At 36.5% G+C, this 23,457-nt stretch overlaps 1 long non-coding RNA gene across 1 annotated transcript in view; it reads left to right on the top strand.

The window, feature by feature from the left end:
* Window positions 1–264: 264 nt before the first annotated feature.
* The window catches only part of LOC108541938 (uncharacterized), an 86,356-nt gene continuing 63,163 nt past the window's right edge, over window positions 265–23,457 (top strand). Inside the window, exon 1 of the long non-coding RNA XR_001889124.1 lies at window positions 265–493. This is a non-coding gene — a long non-coding RNA (uncharacterized LOC108541938). The remainder of the gene's footprint in view (window positions 494–23,457) is intronic.

Raw genomic sequence — 23,457 nt, 5'->3', positions numbered from 1 at the left:
AGGCTTCCAGTTTTGCAACATGACTTTTAAAATATTTAACAAACATTTTGGAAAGCTATATATCAGTATATGTGGACTGACCCCCTTCTCTTTTTTATAGCTATATTATTCAATTGTATGATTATATTACAATTTTATCAGTACCCAATTAGTGGGTGTTTGAGTTATTCCCTGTTTTTAGTAAAATCAGTGCTGCTAGATAATTCTAAGAAAATGCTGTCATTGAAGTATTTTAATCCCCTGGAACCTCTCTTAACAGAAAGAGCAACTACAATAATGAATGCCAATATCCATGGACAGCATCTACAACAAACTTTAGTGACAACATATTCTTATAAACCCCAAAACATAAGTGGATAGGGATAAATCACCAACAGCTACAGGATCCACTAAAAACTTCATGAGGTCTAGAGGGTCCACAGTGGATGTTGAAGCAATGTGATTTCTTTGCAGTCCTCTGAAGGTCAACATGAAAATATTCAGTGAGGCTCAGGTAAGTGGCAGTAACAACTATAAATCTCTTAAGGAACCCAAAAGCTTGGTCATTTAATTAGTGACATGCATGAATGGATGACCAAGATCCCCACTGTCCCTACCTACTATCTAGTGAAACCTCAGCCAAGGGAATAAGTATGGCAGAAGCAGCTATGAAAGGTGAACAATAAGTAGGAGGGAGAACACTTATTCTATTATATTTTATGGAATAAAGTGTTATGCAATTCTACAATCACAAAAAGTAAAATAATTAGAGGCACCCCTGTGAGGGAGTCGATGCAGGCAGCCTTCTGGGCTGCCTGTGAAATATATCACTATTCTTACTGTTTTTGTTTTTGTTTTTTACTGCCCCAGTATGGGGAGAGTAGAAAGTGAGCTCTAATGGGCTGTTACTTCCAGCTGTAAGCACCCAGTCACACTAGCCAGACGCAACCCTTGCCATAGCCAAATTGGGAGTTAAACTTGGGGGGATCGTGGGGGTGGGTATACCTATGAAACAATAATGTAGGTGTCCCATGGCAAGCTCAGGTAGGGTATAAACCTCCTATGGAGCAGAAGGGAAAAGCTGACTTGATCTTGATTTTCAGTATAAATATAGACCATGAAAGCAGAGCCTCACACAAACAAAAATAACAACACCACCACTTTCATGGGAGAAACACATGGAAGGTAGGGGGACTTCTAATGGTCCAGACAGATGAAAAATTCAACTACTAATTGGAAGATTTTTGAAGTCATTCTCAGAACCGCAGCAGAAAACAGAGATGATTCTATAGATTCCAATTTGTGGATACAAGAAAACTGTAGAAGGTATGGTGGTGATGGGATGATCTAGATTCTGGATCCTATAAATGCATAAGACTAACAAATCAAAATAATCTTTCTAGAAAAATCCCAAAACTTAGGAGAAACAGTTGAGAGTAGAGCCCAAATTGAGCACACCAGGCACAATGGGGGCATAGGAAAAGAATGTAGAAATTAAAAGGGTAAAATAGAAGACCATATTTTGTCTACGTGATGAACACAACAAACTCAGAAGCTCCAGACCTATGCAGATAAGAAAGCTTTCTTGGCACACTCACCCCTTAAAACTACAGAAAAGCCAGTTTTCCATAAAAATGAACAAGAACAAAGGGTTGCAATCACATCCCATGCAAAGCAGCATTTGAAAAACAGAATAATTTCCCTATCAACAATGAAAGCACTCTAGAAAGACATGCCCACAAATAGATGAGAATTGACCCCAGTATTTTAAAATAATCTTAAATACAGTGATATAAGTTATGAAAGAATAATGTAAATAAGGATAATAAACTCAGAGGTGATTAAAGAAGATTTTTTAGAGAATGAAAGAATAAGAAACAAAAGAAAAAATCATTTTAGAAATGAACATTAACTTAGAAGGATCACAAGACTAAACACAATTGTTTATGATAACTAGAGAATTTAAAAGAGGAAATACTTAAAAATCAAAGATAAATGAAAATTGACTCAAGAAGAAGTGCTAGAGAAAGATCATAGGCAAAGAAGATCCAACATACATAAAATAAGAATTCCTAGAGAAGAAAAACCAATGCAACACAGCAGCGTCCTGAAAACTCTTAAGAAAATTTCCTGAAATAGAAAAATACTTTATAGTAGTAATGAAAGAGCACATCATGACCTGGAAACACCAGCCCAAGCTGGTCAACATCAAGACATGTTCTAATGAAATCCGTTGAGCATTTAGACGAAAATACCAGGTTCTCATAAATGAATGAAAATGGATTATGATCACTTTTTCTCAGCAACACTTTATGTCAGAACACAATACAAAAATATATTTAAGATACTCAAGAAAAAGGTGAGCCAAAACGACCTATTTGTATTAGGTCCATTCTCACATTGCTATAAAGAACTATTGGAGACTGGGTAATTTATTAAGAAAAGAGGTTTAATTGAATCATAGTTCTGCAGGCTGTACAGGAGGCACGGCCGGGGAGGCCTCAGGAAACTTACATCAGGGTGGAAGGGTGAAAGGGAAGCAAGCACCGTCTTCACGTGGTGGAGAGGGAGAAAGAGAGTGAAGGGGGAGGTGCTACAGAAACAAGCAAATCTTGTGAGAACTCACTGTCATGAGTTTGACATGAGATTTGGGTGAGGACACAGAGCCAAACCATATCACTATTATTTCCATGAGCCACTAGTAGGAAATCTATTGGATAATGAGATTTGAACAGCCAACATGACTTGAGACTTCTATGTAAGGACTAGTGATAAGCATAATAAATATATCTACATTTAAAACTAACTGATGAAGCCAGTCACAAAAGGGTAAATACTATATGATTCCACTCATATGAAGTAGCTAAAGTGGTCATAACACATAGAAACAAAGTGGTGGTTGTCAAGAGCTGGAGAAAAGGGAAGAGCAGAATTAGTGTTTAATGGGTTTCAGTTTTGCAAGATTGAAAAGTTCAAGCAATCTGTTGCCCATCAACGTGAGTACACTCAGCACTACTGAAGTATTCACTTAAAAATGGTTAAGATAGTAAGTTTTCTTATGTGTTTTTTACCACAATATATAAAAAACTATTAGCGTGTAAGTAAGTTTTAAAAAAACCCTAAATGATAGTTAAAGTGAGATAATGACACAACCCAAAACAAATAAAAATATAGGGAGAATAAGAAGAGTAGAATAAAAATATAGTAAGTGGGATGCTAAGACAGGAGGATCACTTGAGCCCAGCCTGGGTAACATGGCAAAACTCCACCTCTACAGAAAGTACAAAAATTAGCCAGGCATGGTGGCACACTCCTATACTCCTAGCTTCTCAGGAGGCTGATGTGGGAGGATTGCTTGAGTCCAGAAGGTCAAGGCTGCAGTGAACTATGAGCCACTGCACTCCAGTCTGGATGACAGAGTGCGACCCTGTCTCCAAGAAAAGGAAAAAAATAAAATAAATAAAGGACTGTCTTACAGGTGCTGGCTAGAAATGAAAAGTATATTACTTAATATCTGACACTGAGAGAGAAGAAGGATAAAGGGGGAAATTGGTTACTAATTCCTGTAATGCTCACAGTAGAGAACCAACAGACAGTACTCCTCTAAAAATGACAGGAAAAAAAGAAAATGACTGGTAAATATCTCTGATGAATATTGATTCAAAAATCCTCAACAAAATACTAGCAAACCGAATTCAACAATACATTAAAAAGAGCATTCATCATGACCTAGTGAAATTTATTCCTGGGAGGAAAGGATGGTTCAAAATATGCAGATCAATGAATGTGATATATCATAGCAACAGAATGAAAGACAAAAACCATATGATCATTTTCATTTGATGCTAAGAAAGCATTTGATAAAATTCAACATCACTTCAGGATAAAAACCATCAAAAATGGTGTAGAAAGAATATACCTCAGCTTAATAAAAGCCATATATGACAGACCCACAGCTGGTAACATACTGAATGAGAAAAAACTGAAAGCATTTCCTCTAAGAATGGGGACACAGTAAGGATGCCCACTTTCACCACTGTTATTTAACATAGTACTGGAGGTCTTAGCAAGAGCAATTAGACAAAAGAAAGAAATAAAGGGCATCCATATTGGAAAGGAAGAAGTCAAACTGTCCTGGTTTGCAGATGCTATAATCTTATACTTGAAAAAATGTGAAGAATCCACACAAAAGAACTGTGAGAACTGATAAATTCAGTGGGGCTGTGGGTTACAAAATCAACCTACAAAAATCAGTAGCATTTCTATATACCAACAGTGAACAATGTGAAGAAGAAATTTTAAAAGTAATCCCATTTACAATAGCCACAAATAAAATAAAATACCTAGGAATTAACTTAACCAAAGACGTGAAAAATCTGTATAATGAAAACTATAAAACGCTGATGAAAGAAATTGAAGAGAACACCAAAAAGTGGAAAGATATTCCATGTTCATGGATTGGAAGAATCAATATTGATAAAATGTCCATACTACCAAAACAATCTACATATTCAATGCAATCCATATCAAAATACCACTGACATTCTTCATAGAAATAGAAAAAAAACACCCTAAAATTTACATGGAACCACAAAAGACATAGAGTAGCCAAAGCAATCCTTAGCAAAAAGTATCATATTACCTTACTTAAAATTATACTACAGAGCAGTAGTAACCAAAACAACATGGTACCGGCATAAAAATAGACATGCAGACCAATGGAACAAAATAGCTAACCAGAAACAAATCCACACACCTCCAGTGAACTCATTTTCAACAAAAGTGACAAGAACATACACTGGGGAAAAGATAGTCTCTTCAATAAACGGTACTGGGAAAACTGGATATCCATATGTAGAAGAATGAAACTACACCCATATCTCTTGCCATATACAAAAATCAAATTGAAATGACTAAAGACTTAAATCTACAACCTCAAACTAATACGAGAAAATATTGGGGAAATGCTCCAGGGCATTGGTCTGGGTAGAAACTTCTTAAGTAATACCCCACAAGCACAGGTAACTAAAGCAAAAATGGACAAATGGGATCATATCAGGTTTAAAAGCTTCTACACAGCAAAGGAAACAATCCACAAAGTGAAGAGACAAGCCAGAGAATGGGGGAAAATACCGCAAACTAGCCACCTGAAAAGAGATTAATAACCAGAATATATAAGGAATTTAAACAAATCTGTAGGGAAAAAACATGTAATAATCTTATTTTAAAATGAGCTAAAGACTTAAATAGACATTTCTCAAAAGAAGACATAGAAGCCAGGCACAGTGGCTCATGCCTTTAATCCCAACACTTTGGGAGGCTGAGGTGGGCAGATTACCTGAGGTCAGGAGTTTGATACCAGCCTGGCCAACATGGTGAAACCCTGTGTCAACTAAAAACACAAAAATTAGCCAGGCATGGTGGCAGGTGCCTGTAATCCCAGCTACTCAGGAGGCTGAGGCAAGAAAATTGCTTGAACCTGGGAGGTGGAGGTTGCAGTGAGCCGAGACTGTGCCATTGCACTCCAGCCTGGGTGACAAGAGCGAGACTCTGTCTGGGAAAAAATATATATATACAAATCGCAAACAGGCATATAAAAATGTGCTCAACATCACTGATCACCAGAGAAATACAAATCAAAACTACAATGGGATATCATCTCACCCCAATTAAAATGGCTATTATCCAAAAGACAGGTAATAAGAAAAGCTGGTGAGGATGTGGAGAAAAGGGAAAACTCATACACTGTTGGTGGGAATGTAATTTAATACAACCACTGTGGAGAACAGGTTGGAGGTTCCTCAAAAAACTAGAGCTACCATCTGATTCAACAATCCCACTGCTGGGTATCTACTCAAAAGAAGGTAAATTAGTCTATCAAAGAGATATCTGCACTCCCATGTTTGTTGCAGTGTGGTTCACAGTAGCCAAGACTTGGAAGTAACCTAAGTGTCCATCAGCAGATAAATGGATAAAGAAAATGTATATACACACAGTGGCGTACTATTCAGCCATAAAAAAGAATGAGATCCTGTTATCTGCAACAACACAGATGAAACTGGATGAAATAAGCCAGGCACAGAAAGACAAACTTCTCATGTTCTCATTTATAAGAGCTAAAAATTAAAATAATTGAACTCAGCATAGAAGGATGGCTACCAGAGGCTGGGAAGAGTAATGGGGGAGGTAGCGGGGAAGTGAGGGTGGTTGCTGGGTACAACAACATAGAATGAATAAGACCTAGTATTTGCTAGCACAACAGGGTGTCTATGGTAAAAAAAAAGTTGTACATTTTAAAATAACTAAAAGAGTATAATTGGACTGCTTGTAAAATAGAGAGTAGAAGGATGGTTACCAGAGCTGGGGAGGTGGAGATGGTTAACAGATACCAAAAAAAGATAGTTAGAAATAATGAATAAGACACAGTATTTGACAGCACAACAGGGTGACTTTAGTCAATAATTTAATTGTACACTTTAAAATGACTAAAGGGTATAACTAGATTGTTTGTAACAGAAAGGATAAATGCCTGAGGTGATGGATACCCATTTCCACAATGTGATTATTATACATTGCATGCCTGTTTCAGAATATCTCATATACTCCATAAAGATCTATACATACTATATACTCACAAAAATTAAAAACAAATTAATAAAAAAAATGACAGGTGCCACCAGTAATAAAGATATCGATATAAATGCAATTACTGGAATAAATACAAACTTTATTAAATATTAAAAGTTTATACACACACACACACGCATGTACCCCAAATAAGGCAGACAGTAGACTCTGTATGTGTGTACAGTGAAACAATATGACAAATTTGAGACCAGATATAAAGATCTTATCAATGAATGTAAATGGGCTGAACTCACTTATAAAAAGTTCAGATTAGTAGCAAAGCAAAATCTAAAACTATGCTGAATATCAGATACACAGATAGATACACAGACAAGGGAAGGAAGGAGGAAGAGGAAGAAAGAGAGATTGATTTAGAATGGTTGAAAATAAAGGATAAACAAAGATGCAGACAAATGAAATGTGACACCTAGTCTTGGTATCTGAGAAAGGTATATAATTCAGATCAAAAGCAGACAGAAGGAGGGCTTTCATAATGCTAAATACTACAATTTGCAATAAAGATGTAACGCTTTATGGAATCTCCTAATAACACAGCCACAGCTTTCATTAAGCAGAAGTTACAGGGCTGCAAGTAGAGACAGAAAGAACTGCACTATAAAAGGAAACTTTAACATACCTCTCTCAATTTAAGAAAAATCAAGTGCACAAAAAAGGAGGAAATAGAAAATCTAAACAACATAATCAATGAGGTAGATCTTTTAGATCTGTCATAAACTCTGAATTCTGATAATGGAGGATATGCCTTTTTTTAAGTGCTTATGGGAACATACAGGAAAAGTTGGCCATATCTTAGGCAACAAATGAAACTTCAATCATAAGTCAGTTTCAAAGAACAGAAACAATAGAGAAAAATACACTCTGATCTGGAAGCAGTAAAATGAGAAATGATTAATAAAATATAATCAAAAGGCCTGCTATTTGGCATCTTAAAAACATACTGTTGAGTAATTCTTAAACTGCAGAATTTCTTGAAAATAAAACTAAAGAAAATCCTATATATATAAAAAATGATTGAGTTATTAGGGTAAAATGTATAGTACTTAATGTTTATATCAATAAAAATGAAATTTAAGAAAATCAGAAAACCTTAGAAGCTGTGAAATAGAGCAGTCCCCTCCTCAAAAAAATGGCAGAAGGAAGGACTGAATTTAAAAGCAGAAATTAATGCTAGAATTTTAGAAATTAAATCTAGAAAATAGACAACAGAACTAACAAATCCCAAATCTGGCCACTTGAAAATAAATCACAAAATAATCAGCTGTTGGAGGAAGGGAAAAGGCACAAATATACAAAATAGAAATGATAAATAATTACCAAACAGAAAATTTTAAGTATTATAAGAGAATACTTCATACAACTCTATGCAAATAAATTTGAAGAGTTACATTGGATGGATAATTTCTCAGAAAATTACAGTTTACCAGACTAACATTAAGTCTTAAATGACAATTTACCTTAGAAGAGAATAGGAAACTTCAAGTGCTCCCTCCACAATAACAGTCCTGGCTCAAAAAGTTTAGTGACGAAATTATACCAACCTGTAAAAATCAGATTACCCAATCGTTCTTAAACTTTACTAGAGCATTAAAAGAGAGGAAATTGTCAAAATTGATGTTATAAATAAAGTATAACATTGATCTAAAACCTTAAAACCTGTTGTACTGCAGATCATTCTCACTCTGAATATCAGTGTAAAAACTTTTTAAGTATTAGCATGTGGAATCCAAAGCATATTTTTAAAATACTATATCATGACCAAGAGGGGTTATTCCAGTTTGCAAGTATGATTTTTGTATTAGTCCATTCTCACATTGCTATAAGGCACTACCTCCTGAGACTGGGTAATTTATAAAGAAAATAGGTTTAATTGACTCACAGTTCTGCAGGCTGTACAGGAAGCATGGCTGGAGAGCCCTCAGGAAACTTAAATCATGGTGGAAGGCAAAGAGGAAGCAGGCATGTCCTACATGTCTGGAGCAGGAGGAAGAGAGTGAAGGTGAAGGTGCCACACACTTTTAAACAACCAGATCTCATGAGAATTCACTCTCTATTATGAGAACAGCAAGGGGGAAATCCTCCCCCATGATCCAATTACCTCCCACCAGGCTCCTCCTCTAACATTGGGAAATACAGTTTGACATTAGATTTGGGTGAGGACAAAGACCCAAACCATATCATTTAACCCCTGGTCCCTCCCATATCGTATGTCCTTCTCACATTTCAAAACACAATCATGCCTTCCTAATAGTCCCCCAAAGTCTTAACTCATCCCCACCCCCCCATAACCCTTCCCAGCTCTGGCAACCATCCTTCTACTCTCTATCTTACAAACAATCCAATTATACTCCTTTAGTTATTTTTAAATGTACAATTATTTTTTACTGTAGACACCCTGTTGTGCTAGCAAATACTAGGTCTTAGTCATTCTTTCCATTTTGTTGTACCCAATAACCTTCCTCACTCTCCCCCACTACCCTTCCCAGCCTCTGGTAACCATCCTTCTAGTCTGAGTTCAGTTATTTTAATTTTTAGCTCTTATAAATAAGTGAGAACATGATAAGTTTGTCTTTCTGTGCCTGGCTTATTTCATCCAGTTCCATCCGCGTTGTTGCAAATAACAGGATCTCATTCTTTTTTATGGCTGAATAGTACACCACTGTGTGTATATACATTTTCTTTATCCATTCATCTGCTGATGGACACTTAGGTTGCTTCCAAGTCTTGGTTACTATGAACCACACTGCAACAAACATGGGAGTGCAGATATCTCTTTGATAGACTAATTTACCTTCTTTTGAGTAGATACCCAGCAGTGGGATTGTTGAATCATATGATAGCTCTAGTTTTAGTTTTTTGAGGAACCTCCAACCTGTTCTCTCCATAGTGGTTGTATTAAATTACATTCCCACCAACAGTGTATGAGTTTTCCCTTTTCTCAGCTTAAAAAAGGCAAGTCCTTTCCACCTATGAACCTGTAAAATCAAAAACAAGTTAGTTACTTTCAAGATACAATGGGGGTACAGGTATTGGATAAATACACCCCTTCCAAAAGGGATAAATCGGCCAAAATAAAGGGACTACAGGCCCCATGCAAGTCTGAAACCCACCAGAGCAGTCATTAGGTTTTAAAGCTCCAAAATAATCTCCCTTCACTCCATGTCTCACATCGAGCACATGCTGATACAAGCAGTGGGCTCCCAAGGCCCTGGATAGTTCTGCCCCTTTGGCTCTGCAGGGCTCTGCTCCCATGGCTGCTTTCATGAGCTGCTGTTGAGTGCCTCTGGTTTTTCCAGGTGCATAGTACAAGCTGTTGGTGTATCTACCATTCTGGGGTCTGGGGGATGGTGGCCCTCTTCTCACAGCTCCACTAGGCAGTGCCCCAGTGGGGACTCTGGAGGGGGAAAGGGGGTCCTCCAACCCCACAGTTCCCGTCTGCACTGCTGTAGTAGAAGTTCTCGATGAGGGTCCTGCCCCTGCAGCAGACTTCTGCCTGGACATCCAGGTGTGTCCATATATCCTCTGATATCTAGGCTGAAGTTCCCAAGCCTCAACTCTTACACTGTGCACCTGCAGGCTTAATACTACATGGAAGCCACCAAGGCTTAGGGCTTGCACCCTCTGAAGCAATGGCGCAAGCTATACCTTGGCTCATTTTAGCCATGGCTGGAGTTGCGGCAGCCCCGATGAAGGGTGCCATGTCTGGAGGCTGCACAGAGCAGTAGGGCCCCGGGCTTTGCCCACAAAACTATTCTTCCCTCCTAGGCCTCCAGGCTTGTGATAGGAGGGGCTGCTGCAAAGGTCTCTGAAATGCCTTGGAGGCATTTTCCTTATTGTCTTTACTAACATTCAGCTCCTCTTATGCAAATTTCTGCAGCCAGCTTGAATTCCTCCCCAGAAAGTAGATTTTTATTTTCTACCACATGGTCAGGCTGCAAATTTTCCAAACTTTTACATTTTGCTTCCCCTTTAAATGTAAGTTCCAGTTTCAGATCATCTCTACTCATATGACCACACGTTGTTAGAAACAGCTGGGCCAAACCTTGAATGGTGTGCTGCTTAGAAATTCTTCCACCATGTACCCTAAATCATGACTCTCAAGTTGAAAGTTCCACAGATCCCCAGAGCAGGGGCACAATGCTGTCAGTCTCTGCTAAAGCATAGCAAGAGTGACTTTACTCCAGTTCCCAGTAAGTTTCTCATCTCCATCTGAGACCACCTTAGCCTGGACTTCAATAATTTAACCAGTCTCTAAGAAGCTCCAAACTTTCCCTCATCTTCCTGTCTTTTCTGAGCCCTCCAAACTGTTCCAACTTCTGCTCACTACCCAGTTCCAAAGTTGCTTCCACATTTTCAGGTATCTTTATATCAGTGCCCCTCTCCCAGTACCACTTTTCTGTATTAGTCCTTTCTCACATTGCTATGAAGAACTGAGACTGGGTAATTTACAAAGATAAGAGGCCTCAGGAAACTTATAGTCATGGCAGAAGGCGAAGGGCGAGCAGGAGGAAGAGATTGAAGGTGAAGGTGCCACACACTTTTAAACAACCCGATCTCATGAGAACTCACTCACTATTAATAGAACAGCAAGGGAGGGAAATCTGCCTCCATGATACAATCACCTCCCACCAGGCTCTTCCTTCGACACAGCAGATCACCCCTCCCTAAGTTAACTTACAAATTTAACATTATGCATATAAAAATACCATCAGATTATTTTTCCCTGGGGTCCACAAGTTAATTGTAAAACTTATTTGGAAAGCCAATTAAAAAAAAAAATCTGGGAATATCCTACAAAAGAATAGTAACAAGAACCTAGCCCTATGGACATTTAAACATACTGTAAAAACTATTTAATTAAAATTACCAAGTATATTGTTATCCCAATGGAAATGAGCAGAAAATCCATATGGAAATTTAGTGTATAATAAAGGCAGTTCAAATCAGTGAAGAAAAGATGAACTTCAGCTTTTTAATAAATGGAATTTCTGTAAGTATATTAGATTTTTTAATGATAAAATTGGATTCACTCCTCACACTATGATAAATTCCAGAAGGATGAGGGATTTAAATGTAAACAAATGAAACCATGTAAGTACTAGAAGAAAACATGGGTGAAATCTGGTATAAAGCGTAAATGGGAGAACCCTTCCTAAAAATGAATAGTAGACAAAATATCTCTCCTGAGAGATGTTCACATTCTACTCCCTAGAACTTGTGAATATGCTACATTACATGGCAAAAGGGACTTTGCAGATTTAACTAAGATTACAGAGAAATTATTCTGTATTATCCAGGTGGGCCCAATCTAACGAAAAGAACCAGAGAACTTTCTTTGGCTAGTTAGAAAAGGAGGTCTTGCAGCAACATGGATAGAACTGGAGGCCATTAAGTGAAACAAGTCAAACACAGAAAGACAAATATTGCATGTTCTCACTTATCAGTGGGAACTAAATAATGACTGGTTTCAGACATGTTGAAATTTCCTTAATAAATTATGTACGTTTAATCACAAGCTTGCATAAGTACCCTTATACATATCTTCATGCTCATTCTATTGATATTTTTTACAGGATATATTTCAATAGGTAGGCTTTCTAGGCCAAATAATATGAATATTTTTATTAATACTGCCAAATTGCCCTTTTAAAAGTACAACTAACCCTTGAACAAGATGGGGGCTTAGGGGCACCCCCATGAAGTAGAAAATCCATGTATAACTTTTGACTTTCCCAGAACTTAACTACTAGTAGCCAACTGTTGATTGGAAGCCTTACCAATAGCGTAAACAATCAATTAACATATGTTTTATATGTTATATTATATACTATCTTCTTACAATAAAGTAAGCTAGAAGAAAGAAAATTTTATTACAAAAATCATAAGGAAGGGAAAATATATTTACCATTAAATGGAAGTGAATTATAAAGGTCTTCATCCGTGTTGTCTTCGTGTTGAGTAGGCTGAGAAGGAGGAAGAGGAGAGGTGGGTATTGCTATCTTGGGGTGGCAGAGGCAGAATACGTGAAGGAGGTTGAAGGAGAGGCAAGAGAGGTAGGCATACTTGGTGTAACCTTATGGAAATACACCATAATTTCTGTTTATTTCTTTTTCATTTCTCTAAAGATGTTTCTATATTGTATCAATCCTTCCTCCATTGTTTGCTTTAGTTTCAGTGCCTGTTTCATAGAAGAGTCTGTGTCAGAAGTAGTCAAAAGCAGTCTTGAACAGTCAGAACCCTTCTGCCAGATTCTCTGTCAATTTGTTTTCTGGCACTAGTTCTTCTATGTCTTCTTCCTCATGGTCTGACTACTCATATGCAGAGGCACTCATGTCTTCCTTACTAATAAATGTCCTTTGTAGCATTTTTTTCCCCAAGAATCAAGCACTTTTATCTGCATTAAACACCTCAGGTTGATATCCTTTCTCCTCAATGATTTTCTTAATGGTGCCTGAGAACTTCTCTGCTGCTTCTTGGTCAGCAGAAGCTGCTTCTCCTGTTATCTTGATATTTTTCAAGCCAAACACCTTTCTAAAATTATCAGACCATCCTTTGCTGGCATTAAATTCTCCAGCTTTAGATCCTTCACCTTCCTCCTTTTGCTTTAAGTTGTCATATAATGACTTCACTTTTTCTCAAATCATTATAGTCTATAGATATGTCTTTGTCATAGGAATCCTGTACCCACATGAAAGCTGTATTTTCAAAACAAGATAAAAGGATATTTTGCAAAAAGTGCAAGATTTTAGCACTTGCTGCTAAATGGTCCTTATGCTGGATTCATTTATCTTGAAATGGTGAGCAACCACAGCTGCAGTTCCCCAGTCTATCGTACATATCAAGCAATTCACCATTTTCTTGTAATGTCAGGACTTTTCTCTACTTCTTGGCAGAACTTCCAGCATCACTAGTGGCACTTCATAGGGGATTGATAGTGTTACTCAAGGTTTCTGGTATTGCACTAAAATAATGAAAATACACAAGAACCACAAATGATCACTTTTTACTATGATACACAATTTACTTAAGAGACAGACTACTCGTGGATAGATGATTAGCATCATGAAGCATTTTAAGCAGAGACTCAAAAACCTCAAATCCACAACAACAGCAGGAGGAGGTGGCTATATAATTATTACAGTAGTATAGCATGTGTACTACAATTAATTTTATGTGATTATGATTTAATATTCAATCTTTATGTTTGTTAACATTTCTTTTGATTGAATGGTTCCATGTATAGTCTATAAGTGCGTGTATACATTTTGATAAATTTTAACTTTTTTATAATAGATTTGTATTTATCTTAGACTAGTATCTACATTTTTTTTTGAATTCATGAAATACCTTTTTCTTAATTTTGTTGGATATTTTAGCCTATGTGGTTCATCTTGTGAGTTTTTCAAATTGTCACAAACCTCCAAAAACTTTTTTTTTATATATTTGTTGAAAAAAATCTATGTCTGTCCTGGCATGGTGGCTCACGCCTGTAACCCTTTGGGAGGCTGAGGCAGGAGGATCACTTAAGCCCAGGAGTTTGAGGCTGCAGTGATCTGTGATCACTGCACTCTAGCCTGGATGCCAGAATGAGGTCCTGTCTCAAAAAAATCAAATCAAAAAAAAGTAAAAAGAAAAAAAAAATCCATGTATAAGTGGACCCATGCAGTTCAAACCCATGTTGTCAAGGGTAAACTGTATTGATTTACCAATAATATGTAAGATGCCCACTTCTAAATGCCACTTGCAACAATCTGAGAGATTACGTGACCTGCTTAAGATCACATGGCAGAGTCTAGAATAAATCTCATAATTATCAGTAATTATTGTTGCCTGACTCAGTACAGTTTATTTGAACAGTCTGTAAATTTGCGTCTATGAAACACTGAATAAAAAGGCTCATCGGCCTTTAACTCCTCTACCAATTATAAAAATGTCATCTTAGTTTTGAGTCAATAAAAATGTAAAGAATAAATACAAAATAAATTAAATACTAACTCTAAAAGATTTTTGAAATGGAAGGACTATTAAGTCATTTAATCAAGACTAGTCAGTCATTTATATATTTCCTAGCCCTATATTTAACAATAAAATTACCATACATTTTTGAGAAAATATATAAAAATAAAACAGTAATAACTAGTATCCTACCAGTACATTTTACTCATAGAAAACCAACTGACTAATATTGAAATACAATAAACAGATTTTGTGATTCCTGATATTTATTATATTTTCTACCTGCAACAAGCAATGAAAACTGAAATCTGATCTTGTTTAATAAAATTTCTTTTCCTACCAAGTTATGCTGGAATAAACTGGTTCAAATATCTGCTTTTTCCTGTATATGCTTTGATAATATATAGACACTGAAACTCAATGTATTGATCAACACATAAAATGATAATTGAAAATGAAATTTTAGAAAATACTTTGGTCTCAATATATTTATATCTCCCCAAAGAATGACTGCTTATTTCCATATAGGCACATCAACCCATATCAAAGATTTCTAAGATGAGAAGGGAAAACTCAATGTTAAAAACAAACTTTTATACATAAATATAACACATTGTCATTAATTGCATATTTTTCCTGTTTTGCTTACTTATTTTTCTAATGAAAAGAACTGTCAACAATATATATGCAGGTATTTCTTAAACAGGAAAGCATAACTTCCATAGAGATCACATCAACACTTTGAAGTAACTAAGACGAACAGTGTGGGACTTCATAACATTTACCCTAAAAGATAAGTTGCCTGTTATCACCCTTTTGGGTCAAGGTAACACTATTTTTTTCTTTCTTTCTTTCTTTTGATAAGCTGCTGACACTTAGTGAATATCCTAACACTTCCTCCATCATCATCTTAGTCTCCTGCCTTTTTCTAGTTTTAAAAAATGGAAAAATATTATTTTCCTTAAGAACAGCATGGAAAATATTGTATTTGGAAGGACAACGAAGTGTGAACTAAGTGAACTTGAAGGTAGAAAAAGAATAATATCAAAACATTTTAAATGTTTGTAATAATTCCATAATTTACAGGGATATTTAAAAATGAAAGTATGTGGTTTTCTCAAGCTATTAGTATATCGCAGATTTATAAATCACTACCAGAAGGTTTTCTTTCTTTTCAATCTAATGTTCTTACCAGTAAGTAGAAGTCATTAAAGAAATCAGCAGGCTCATGTTATCACAGGATCATGACCAGTAACATTCTTCCATTAACTCAAATTTTGCAAAAAGCCATCTTCACATACATATACATTTTTTTCCTTATAAATAACCTTGGGTTGTAAAAGTTACATATGACTGCTGTATTTTGATAAAATTAATTTTACCCAACAATGCAAAATTTTAATAATTGTTTACTTTAAAAAAAATCACTTAGCTTATATATAAAATGTCAAATTACTAGCCTAGGCAACATAGTTAGACCCCATCTCTACAAAAGTAATTTAAAAATTAGCCAGGCATGATGGTTCATGCTTGTACCTAGGAGGCTGAGCTAGGGAGGATTGCTTAAGCCTAGCAGTTAGAGGCTGCAGTGAGCTATGATCATGCCACTGCACTCTAGCCTGGACAACAGAGCAAGCCCTTGTTTCTAAATAAATAAATAATGTCATATCAACAGATGAAGGCATAAAATGCAAATGTTCAGTTACTTTTAAACATTTTTGCTAACATATATTGGTTTGCTCTCGATCTATTTCCCACAACTTCTAATTATTTATATAAGAAACTTGGCTGTAATTGTAGTAGAATATAAAACACAAGTGAGTTCAATAGAGATTCATTCATATATAACTATCTTCTAAGAACAAAGCTTTTTTGGGGGGAAAAAAAACCACCTAAAAAACCTAAAGCTTATTAAAGGATTATGTTTGGGGGTTCCCTAAATTGTTTCCAAGATCAGTATGGAAAATTCTTGTAAACAGTTCAGTTCTTACTCAGTCTGTGTCCTTTTAACTTAAAAGGCTTTGTAGTATAATTGCTGTGTAAATATCGGAATTTTCCACATATTGTGCAATGTACATAAAGAAGTCACCAAATGGCTTATCTTATACTTATCAACTTGTTCATTTTTATGCCTCCAAAAAGCTGTACTTTTTTACAAGAGCAGCTGCTACTTTGTAAACATTTTAATGGTTTCTGTTAAGTAGAGCTGTCAGTTTAACAAACAATATTATAAAAGATTTTCGTTCTTCCATGTGATTGAACATCTTGAAAAGTGTTTTACCTTGAAAATCCTTTGGAGATTTTAGACTGGAAAGGGTATCTCCTTTGAAGGCACAAAACCAACAAAAGAATAGATAGGTTTAAAGAATAATGTATAAGATCACCAGAGAAACAGTGCCATTTATTTCAGAAGACAAATGTATAACAGCAATAAGTTCTCTTAGCTCACTTCTCTTCTTTTGACTTTAGCAGTCTGTTGAAATGGAAGAGCACTGGCTTTGTGCCAGACATTTCAGGTATGAACCTTGATTCTTTTGCCACTTAATAGATATTGGTTTAGAGCAAGCCAATTAACCTCTTTGACCCTCAGTTTCTGCATCTGCAAATGGGGTAATGATACCTACCTTAAAGGGTCATTATGAGAATTAGAGATAATATATGTAAATGGACTAACTGAATAAAGGTGGCAATTATTATTCTATCTACCTACCTAGCAACCAGGAGTCTCCCAATCATTCTTTAGTCTTTGTCCTTTACATTTTTATTCACCCAGCTTATCTCTTCTTTCTTTTTTGTCTACTTCATGGAATTGAAAATAAGAAATATTTTAGAGATGATCTAATTTAGCACTTTTGTTGAACAAATGAGGAAATAGAAGCTCTGAGAGATTAAATGACTTGTCTAAGATCACAGATAGTTAAACACAGAGATCAGAACCCTGGTCTCCTGAGTTTTTCACTGTTTTCATTCTTGCTGTGAAATGGAATTTGATAAGGTAATTCTAGCATGGATCTAAAGGAACATGTTAAGATAGGATAGCAAAAAAACAGTGAAAGAGACAAGAAAAGGAAAAAATTAAAAGGGGGGTAAGGAGAGCTTTTCCTTTTGTTCTGCATCAAGGCTCAGCAAATTTTTTAAAGGGCCAGATAGTAAATAGTTTAGGCTTCTCAAGTCATATGGCCTCTATCTCAACTACCCAACTCCAACACTATAGCACAAAAGCGGCCTTAGACAATATGTAAACAAACAAGCATGGCTATGCTCCAATAAAACTTTATTTGGACACTGAAATTTTAATTTCATATAATTTTCACATCTAAAAATATATCTTTCTTATCTTTTTTCAACCATTTGAAAATATAAAAACCATTCTTAGATTGTGGGCCATAAAAAAATAGATGTAGGGCTGCATTTGGCCCTTGTAATCTGTAGTTTGATGCCTTTAGAAGTATAAGCCTGATAAGTAGAACAGATATTCAGCCTTGATGTCACAGAAATAATAGAGTTTAATGGGGACTGGGATGAAGTGGACTGTGCCTGCCCCCACGAAAGTGGCGATTAGCCATTCTGATTAAGCAGACTGTAGCTCTTAGGAAATGAAGGCCAAACACTGCAAAATCTTCTGACTTTTCAAAAAGCCGGAACGCTGGATTTTTATGCTAAATCTCTCCATTTTTTTATGAATTAGGGTAGCTTCCATTGCACAAAACAGAATGAAAGCTCACCTAAATGTGCCAACTTTTACGTGTTGGTAGATAATTCAAAATAGTTGTTAAATACTGTAGATCAAACATCTGTAAAGTGAATTTGGCACATGGACTCCCAGTTTAAAAATCTGTGTTCTAGGAAGTCAAAGCAAAATTCTAGGTAATTCATGCTTCCTAGCAATAATTCAAATTTACCCAATTCAGGGTCTTTCAGACCAAACCCTTAACCTTTCCACAAACTGAACACAGTGATTATAAAGTAATAGGTCACTCAGGCTATAACCACTCCCTATACCATCCTGTATCCCACCCCCATCAAAATTCTGCCTCTTTGTAGTTTATTACTTTAAGACATTAAGCTTTGTTTAGTAGGTGGTGCCAAAGTACTAGTCACATCTAGAACCTTTTCCTGGAATTGAGTACACTCTATTATATTTCAAAAATATAATCACATATTATAACTATAATCTAAGACTATCAGATTTAAAATAGTTAATATAAATTTTTTTTCTAACTCTTGTCCTTTCTCAAAGTTATAACCATATTAAATTGCTGCCACTATGGATCTTTCTTTCATTTTATATTCAGGAAAATACAATTTAAACATGTTTACAAATATAAAGGACCCAAAATATGTCCATTAGCATCTTCCAAAAACTTTTCTCCTCTACGTTTTTTTTTTTTTTTTTTTTTTTTTTTTTTTTTGAGATAAGGTCTCACTCTGTCACCCAGGCTGGAGTGCAGTAGCAATGATCACGGCTCACTGCAGCCTCAACAGCCTCAACCTCCCCAGGTCAGGTGCTTCTCCCACTCAGCCTCCCAAGTAGCTAGGAGTACACGTGTGTGCCACCATGCCTGGCTAATTTTTGTATTTCCTTTTTTTTTTTTTTTTTTTAAAGAGATGGAGTTTTGCCATGTTGCCCAGGCTGGTCTTGAACTGCTTGGCTCAAGCAATCTGCCCGCCTCAGCCTCCCAAATTGCTGGGATTACGGGCATGAGCCACAGCACCTGGACTCTTCTCTACTTCTATGTTGTCACTATTTATTTTTTTCTGCCCCCCCTCCCCACCCTGGAATCACACTGTAAGCTCATTAAGGATGGGATTATGTCCACTTCGTCTTTATATCCCCCAATCAGTAAAGATATCTGCGCAGAATAGACCTTCAATAAATGTTTGCTTTTAAGAATGAACAATCAAACCTAATTTTCACATTTGAAAATGAAACCATCTAAGAACTCCATTTACTGGTAGAGATACATTTTCATTTTATCTTAATGAATAGCAAAGAGTACAATTGGTCCATGTAATGATATTCTGGAAAATAAGTATGTTAATAGAAGGACCTACTATACTTTTCATCCTTAAAATAGTACTAGCATATCCAAGCAGAATGTATTACAGAAAGTTTTGGGAGGAGACAGTCCATATGCTATATGTATTTTCTAATGGAATATAAAAAGAAATTCAATAACAGTAAGGATTGGGAAAAGGACTCAAGGTGAGAATAAATATAATGTTTGTCTGTCAAGGAAAAAGCATTTAGTCCTTATCTGCTACAGTTTTCATATCTATATATCTATGTAGATCTATATACACACTGTGGAAATAATATACAGAAATGACATTAGCAAGATGGCAGATTAGGAAGCTCCAGGCCCTCGTTTTTCTATGGAGACAAATTATCTGCAACATATACATAAAAATAGCTTTGTGATAAACCTAGAAATTAGTTAATGAACTACAGGACTCAGGCAAGTGCAAAAACAAGAGAATGGATGGTGCCTGAGAGGGTAAGAGAGTTCATTGTATTTTGCTTGCCTGACCCCTCCCGTGGAACAGAAGAAATAGAGTGAAACTTAAGTCCAGCATGCTAACTTCCTTGCGGGCTGCATTACTTTGCTCAGGGAACTGATGAGAATGGCAGTTCCATAGTGTGTATACAAGATTAGAAGCCACTGAAAACAGGTTAATGCCTTAGTATGTTAGACAGCAGAGACTCTGCAGTTCTGCAGACAGGCTCTAGAGGGGAGCAGGCGATTAAGGGCAGAGGACCAAAACAGAAACAGCTCCCGCGAAGACACAAGAAAGGGAGACAGAAGCACCCAGATATACTAAAAGTAAACATACAACCCCAAAGAAAATGCATCCCCAGGAAAAATCTGAGAGGTCTCAGAACCTCTAGCCAGACTGACTGGTCACAGTTTTCCCCCAAATAAAGGTAGTTCATAAAGCTTGAGAAAGTTGGCTGTTTCTTCAAATGCTCAAATCCCAACAAAAGACCACAAGGCATACAAAGAAATGGGACCATGGCTGGAACAAAGGAACAAAATTAAGCTCCAGAAATTTGCCTTAAAGAAATGCAGATCTATAAGCTTCCTAAAAAAGAATTTATAATAACTCTCATAAAGATGATCAAGACCTTCAAGAGAACACAGAACTACACAGAAATCAGGAAAACAATGCATGAACAAAATAAGAATATCAACAAAGAGAAACTATTTTCAAAAAATTATAAAGCCAGGCATGATGCCTCAAGCCTCTAATCCTAACACTTTGGGAGGCTGAGGAGGGAGGATTGCTTGAGTCCAGGAGTTCAAGACTAGCCTGGGCAACATAGCAAGACCCTGTCTCTTGAAAAAACAAAAACAAACTATGGACCTGAAAAATACAAGTGAACTAAATAATTCACTAGAGGGGTTCAACAGCAGACTTAAGCAAGCAGAAGAATCAGTGTTCTTGAAGTTAACACATTTGAAATTATTGAGACTGAGGAGAAAAAAAAAATGAAGATAAATTAACAGAACCTGAGCAGAATAATACATGTAGTATGGGAGTCTCAAAAGGAGGAGAGAAAGAGAAAGGGACAAAGAGCTTATTTGAACAAAAAGTGGTGACAAACTGAGTGGCTGATAAAAGAAATGGACCTACAAACTCAAGAACTCAATGAACTCCAACTGTGATAAACCTGAAGAGACCCATACCAAGACATGTTATAATCAAATTGTTATGAGTCAAAGAATCTTGAAAGCAGCCAGAGAAAAACAACTCATCACGTATAAGTGAGCCAACTAAGATTATCAGCAGATTTCTCAGTAGAAACCTTGAAGGCTAAAAAGAAATGGAATGATTAAAGTGCTAAAAGAAAAAAAAAAATCAAGAATACTGTATCCAGCAAAACTGTCCTTCAGAAATCAAGAAGAAATTAAGACCTTTCCAGATAAACAAAAGCTGTTTAGTCAATATTACTAGACAATAAACACTAAAGAGAGTCCTTCAAATTAAACAAAGGATGGTAAGCACCAACATAGTAATATGAAATTATAAAGTTCTCCACTAATGATAAACATTTAAATAAATATGGAATCCTATATTGTAATTCTGGTGCATAAATCCACTTTTAATTCTTGTGTATACAAGTCTAACCAAGTAAATCAGACACATAAAATTATAAATCTATGTTAATTGATACACAATATATACAATAGGTAATTTATGACAATAACATAAGGGGGGAAATGGTGGCTGTAAAGGAGAATTTGTGTACACAATTGAAATTAAGTTCTTATTAGCCTAAAATAGATTTGTTATAACTTTAAGATACTTTCTGCAATTGCAGTGGTAACCACAAGAAAATATCCATACAATGCACACAAAAGGAAATGAGAAGGGAGTCAAAGACAGACAGTAAGAGAAGAATGAGGGTCCAAAAAGCCACAAGATATACAGGAAACAGGTAACAAAATGGCAATAGAAAATCTTTCCATATCAGTAATTACTTTAAAGTGAGGAAATTAAACTCCTCTGCCAAAGACATATTGGCTAAGTGGATAAAAAAAATAAAAATAGGATCCAGTGATATGCCGCATAGAAGCCATTTAGATCTAATAACACATAAAGGCTAAACGTGAAGGATGAAAAAAGATATTCAATGCAGACAGTAACCAAAAGAGAGCAGGGATATCTGTACTAATATGAGACAAAATAGACTTTAAGTCAAAAACTGTCACAAGAGACTAAGAAGGATACTATATAATGATTAAAGGGTCAATTCACCAGGATGATATAGTAATTATAAATATTTATGCACTAAATATCAGAGCTCTTAAATATGTGAGGCAAACATTGACAGAATTGAAGGGATAAATACATATCAACACAGTAATAGTAGGAGATTTCAGTAATGGATAGGACCACCAGACATAAGATCAATAAAGAAATAAAGGACTTCTCTTTTTTTTCCCCAAGGTGGCAGATCAGAGACTTTTCTAGCATGCTTCACCTATTTGGAAGCAAAAAAAAAAAAAAAACAGTGTATAGTCACATAGTGCTCTTTTATTCAAGAACAAGCACAGAAATTCAAATCCCAGAAAAGAAAAGGTGAGAAGGCACCCTGAGTAGCAGCATCTGGCTGAGAACTGTGAGTGAAGCCCCCGATATGGTAGAGGAGCCAAGAGTGTACCTCTGTGATCTACCTTTCCTCTGAGAAACCATGCCCCCCACGCCATGGGAAACTACCTCGGCCCTTCTAAGCCCTGGGGCTAACATGGAGAGCGGCCAGGAGAGTGAGAAAGAAAAATACTGGGAAATGCTCCAGACATTTTCCCAGACCTGGGATCTAACAGGAGGATGCCCTTCTCAATTCTGGCTCACTGGGCAGGATTCAGTAACTTAGCAGCAGTACCCATGGGCATCAGAGATTCTTGGGCTGGAGAATGGAGTGCTGGGACTGGAGTTGGGGAAGGCCTCCCACATCCAGAACTGAGTGGTGATTGTGGAGTGCATTCAAGCCATGGGTTCTGAAATTGGGCTTTCCCCCTTTGTGGAACCAGAGGGGGAGGAGATTTGTTAGACAGCCATGGTTTTCCCCCAGTGACAAGATTTGTGGACAGGGATGGCACTGCAATCTAAAGCCAATCTGCATTGACTTTCCTAAGTGCCGTAGCTCATGCCAGGGTGGGAACTCCATTGGTTCTGAGGAGTGAGAGGGAGGCAGATTCCCACACCAGCTTACCTGGTCTAGGAGCTTTGGCTGCCCTGGTCTTCACATGTGAGGAACTTGGTGCAGCAGCAGTGTTTCTACCCTTTATTGGGCGTATATCCAGGCATTTGGTGACTGCTCCCTAAACTCTCCTCAGAGATAGTGCTTGCATTCACTGTTTGGGAGGTGGG

The sequence above is a fragment of the Rhinopithecus bieti genome, unplaced genomic scaffold (assembly GCF_001698545.2).
Source record: "Rhinopithecus bieti isolate Rb0 unplaced genomic scaffold, ASM169854v2 scaffold_21419, whole genome shotgun sequence".
NCBI classification, from domain to species: Eukaryota; Metazoa; Chordata; class Mammalia; order Primates; family Cercopithecidae; genus Rhinopithecus; species Rhinopithecus bieti.
The sequence above is the reverse complement of the archived record's forward strand: the minus strand, read 5'-3'. Positions and strand labels throughout refer to the sequence as shown.